The 5,000-nt window shown below is 46.9% G+C and overlaps 1 protein-coding gene across 1 annotated transcript in view; it reads right to left on the reverse strand.

Annotated features, from left to right (window-relative positions):
- The window catches only part of LOC119583896 (neuroblast differentiation-associated protein AHNAK-like), a 123,537-nt gene that overhangs the window by 117,055 nt on the left and 1,482 nt on the right, over positions 1-5,000 (reverse strand). The window lies entirely within an intron of this gene.

Consider the following 5,000-nt stretch of genomic DNA (forward strand, 5'->3'; position numbering starts at 1 on the left):
AGGATGAGAATATGAAAGACGAAACGATGACGGCGGAAATAGAGAAGAAAGAACAGGAAGAAGAAGAAGAAGAAGGAAAAAAAGACAGACGAAGAGGAACCAGAAAGAAACAGAAGACGAAAGACGAAACAAGAAGAAGGGAAAAAAAGAAAGACGAAGAGGAACCAGAAGAGGAAAAGAAGAATGTACAAATACGAAAGACGGAACAAGAAGAAGCAGAAGGAAAAAAGACATACGAAGAGGAACCAGAAAGAAAACGAAAAGACGAAAAAACAAAAAGAAGAAGGGACAAAAAAAGACATACGAAGAGGAACCAGGAGAGGAAAAGAAGACTCCCTCTCTGGCGTGCGGTTATTCGGATCCGCCGCGGGGACCGAGAGAGGCCGAGCGTCTGAGCCTACTGAGCTGAAGAACCCCGAGGGGGAGAACGTAGAACTACCCTCCCCCCCTTACCCACATACCCCCATACCCCTACCCTCTTATACCTCTACCCTATACCCGTGTCTCCTGCTCCCTATACCTACCTACCCCCCCTCCACCCCAAGCTAAAAGGCCGTCCTCCTCTTTCCCCCCCCCCGCCTTCCCTCCCTCCCTCCCCCTCCCTTCCTCCCTCCCCATCCCCTACTACGCATCCCCCTCCATTTCCCTCCTCCTCCTCCTCCCCTCTCCTTCTCCTCCCCCTGTCTCTCTCTCTCTCTCTCTATCTCTCTCTCTCTCTTCCCGGGACCACATTCCTATCACACCCGTCCCTCACACACACATGTACGTGCGTATTTATAGAAACACACGCACACGCACGCACACACACACACACACACACACACACACACACACACACACACACACACACACACACACACACACACACACACACACACACACACACACTTACGCAAACACACCTGCGTAATACTCACACTGAGGTACGGATGCCCTTTCGTGTGTAATTCCCTCCCCCTCTCCCTCCTCCCCCTGTTCCCCCACTCCCCCTACCCTCTCTCTCCCTCTCCTCCCTCTCCCTACCCCTCCTCACCCCCCTAACTCCTCTCCCTTCTCTCCCTCCTCTCCCCCTCCCTCCCCTACCACTCCTCACCCATTTACAGGAATTTGTCTCTGGAAGGGCTTGTCTTTGACGCTGGGGGGGGGGGGGAGACAGGTTGTGGGGGGAGGTCTAGGAGTGCGTGTGTGTATGTGTTATCTTTATATTTCTCGTGTTTCTTTATAAGTATTTATACGCGCGTGTGTGTGTGTTTTTTTTGTGTGTTTGTATATCACACATTTTTTAAACGTATACCTCTAACTCTATGCATACAAATATATAAAGGATCAAAAACATAATGCCATTAAAAAAAAAAAACATACTTATGAATTAAACAACTAGCGACCACACCAATAAACCAAACAAATACGTCTTTTTATATATATAAAACAAACATCGAGACACAAAACCACGAACAAGCACGCTTATAAATAAACAAAAAATAGCAATAAAAGAATATTAAAAGAATATAAATGCATCTCGCTATTCTTCCCTTCACACATTCGCACACTAAGGCAGAGAGTCAACACACACGACCTCCGATCCCGGCCATATGCAGCGAATCAGCCAAATACTTAATCATTTCGTAATTACATGATGCTGTATGTGAGACGTGTGTCGCTTTGATACCGGGTTCAGGTTTGTGTGCAACGTGAAGACTGTCAATCAACCATCAGGTAATTGAGTAATAAGTGTATTTGATGACAGCCCGTTGCGCATTCCAAATAACATGTGCGCATCTAGAAGCGCGTGGCGGGTTGCTTGCTAAATTAGCGAGGAACTGAGAACCGTTGATTCCTCGCGTATTTTCTAGCGTCGTTTGTTGTTTGATCATCAATTTAGCACCCAAACAGCGTATATCTATACAAATACCACATATGTTTTACATGTTTTACACACGCCCGTGGATGCCAGCATTTGTAGACGCACCCACTCACGTATGCGTTGATGCGTCCACCTGCATATCCAAGAGAATATTAGTACGTAATTAACACAGCTTTGAGCCCGGCGTCTTACATGTATCTATACGAACGCGAATATCTTTCTTATTTTTGTCGCCTTCATGCTCAAGGTTCATTCCCAACGGAATATCAATGAATACCTGAACTCGAGGAATTTCAACGCGACATATTGAGGGTTGCCAGCATATTGTCCTTCAACTTCAGGCCTGAAGGTTGCATTCTGAATTCACCTGTGCGTCTGCTGCATTCGGGTGATCTCTGGTTCCTCTGTCGTCGGTTGGATGTATTTTTTTCTGGATCTGTTAATTTGTCTGTCTGTTTATATTCTTGGTCCTTCTCTCCTCCCTTAATCTGTCTTACTCCTCCCTTCCCCCCTCTCTCTCTCTCTCTCTCTCTCTCTCTCTCTCTTTCTCTCCCTCCTCCCTCCCCCCACTCTCTCTCTCTCTCTTTCTCCCTCTCTCCCTTTCTCTCTCTCCTTCCCTTCCTCTCTCCTTCTCTTCCTCTCTCTCCTTCTCTCTCTCTCCTCTCTCACTCTCTCCTTCTCTGTCTCTTTCTCCTTCTCTGTCTCTCTCTCACTTTCCCTCCCTCTCTCCCTCTCCCTCTCCCACTCCCTCTCCCTCTCCCACTCCCTGTCCCTCTCCTTCTCCCTCTCCTTCTCCCTCTCTTCCAAACCACCTTAGAAGCTGAGCACTGAGCAGCCACGAGGGTCAGCAAGAAGTGCAAGTGTTACCGCGTTACGTCACTGGTGTATAACGTTACGGCGGAAACCCGAGACAGGTATTTAAACTTACACCTGTTCTCAAGGTGGCTCGAGTTGGGATACATATAAGACGGTGCAAACGCGGGTCATATTATTGCCTTTTTTCTCTCTTTCTATCTCTGTCTCTCTCTCTCTCTCTTTCTTCCTCTTTGCCCCTTCTCTCGAGCGACTTTACCTCGTTTCTCTTGATTGTATTTTAAGAGCGTTGGTATTGTGGATTTCTTTTTTTTTCCTTTTTTATTGTTTCGATCTTCATCTTTTCTTACGAGGTGTCATTCAAAATGGCGCGTCGGTGAGAATGTAAACAAACACGCACTGGCTGCTACGTCATCACCACACGCCACCTCCTTCCTCCTCCTCATATCATTTTTTCTTCTTTTCTTACACAATACGTAAATACATTCGCGACCACGTGAAAGCATGGTGATAATTAATCATTTAGGAAAATAATAATAATATGTCACCAGCGTGTGAAGAAGGGAAGGCATGGGATAGGAGGAGGAAAGGGTATGAAGGAGATACAGGGAGTGAGGGGGAAAGGGATGAAGGGAGGAAGGGAGAGAGGGAGAGAGGGAGAGAGGAAGGAAGGAATGAGACAGAAGTACAAGACGGTAGAGGGAAGGAAAAAATAGAAGAAAAGAAAAGAAGAAGGGAGGGAGGAAAGGAGGTAGAAGGAGGTAAAGGGGGAAGCGAGAAAGGGTCACTCTTGCCCTCCAGACAAATATTTCACGATCCTCCAAAGGTCAACGGAAACGCCATGCTGGTTCGAAGTCTCGGATTCTCATGAATACTACGTCATTCACAAGGCACTGCGTCATGGTTGGGAAAGTACACATGCAGCAGCCGGGTGTAAGTATGTACACAGTTAGAGTAGTACATGTGGGTGTAGATGGAGAGATGAGAGAGTGAATGAAAGAGAGAGAGAGAGAGAGCGAGAGAGAGAGAGAGAGAGAGAGAGAGAGAGAGAGAGAGAGAGAGAGAGAGAGAGAGAGAGAGAGAGAGAGAGAGAGAGAGAGAGAGAGAGAGAGAGAGAGAGAGAGAGAGAGAGAGAGATGGGGGGAGCCGGTAAATAGATAGATAAATGCATATACAAATAGATAGATAGCCAGACACAGAAAGACAGACAAGCAAACAGATAGGAGATAGGCAGGCGTAGAGAGAGAGAAAGAGAGAAAGAGAGAGAGAGAGAGAGAGAGAGAGAGAGAGAGAGAGAGAGAGAGAGAGAGAGACTGGCGGACACAGAGGCAGAGGCAGAGAGAGACAGGTAGAGACAGACAGAGACATAGACAGAGGCAGAGACAGACAGAGGCAGAGGCAGAGACAGACAGAGACAGACAGAGGCAGAGACAGAGGCAGAGACAGACAGAGGCAGAGACAAACAGGCAAGTAAAACAGGGGAGCAAACAGACACAGATATATATAGACAGACTGGCAGTCAGATAAACAGACAGACAGACAGACAGACAGATAGACAGACAGACAGACAGACAGACTGTCAGACAGAAAGAACTAAACATGAAAATTAAACAAAAACATAACTTCGAAAGAACTAGAGATGGCCAGAACGACCATCAAAACAGCCAGACAGACAGACAGGCCAACAGACCAACACGGGAAAATAAAAGCGCCTAAATTCTTTTACTTGACTTGATAGCTCTAAAGATGACACCAGCGGCCAAAGGGAGTGACATGTACCAAAACTCATGACTTTTGGGGAAGCTTTTAAATATGATGTCTTCTGTGTGTGGGTGTGTTTTCATTCATTTATTCTCTTTTTTGGGGGGGAAATTCAGGACTGGTTATGCAAAAGGTTTTCGTGTTTTGACTGAGTTTTTTCGCAGCTGTCTTTAAGTGAAAGGCAGTCATTCACTTGTCTCTTGAAACCTTCATTCATCTGTTTCCATTCAGGTGCGTCACCATTCACAATCCCTTATCTCCTTCTCAGTTTCTGTCTCTCGTTCTCTCTCTCTCTCTCTCTCTCTCTCTCTCTCTCTCTCTCTCTCTCTCTCTCTCTCTCTCTCTCCTCCATCCTCCCCGCCTCTCTCTCTCTCTCTCTCTCTCTCTCTCTCTCTCCCTCTCCTCTCCCATTCCTCTCCCTCTCCCTCTCCTCTCCATCCCTCTCCCTCTCCTCTCCTCTCCCTCCCTCCCTCCTTCTCCTCCCTCTCCTTCCCTCTCCCTCTCCTTCCCTTCCCTCTCCCTCTTCCTCTCCTGTACTAACTATATATCATTACCTTTTGAC

Source organism: Penaeus monodon, chromosome 2, assembly GCF_015228065.2.
Source record: "Penaeus monodon isolate SGIC_2016 chromosome 2, NSTDA_Pmon_1, whole genome shotgun sequence".
In the NCBI taxonomy this organism is placed as follows: Eukaryota; Metazoa; Arthropoda; class Malacostraca; order Decapoda; family Penaeidae; genus Penaeus; species Penaeus monodon.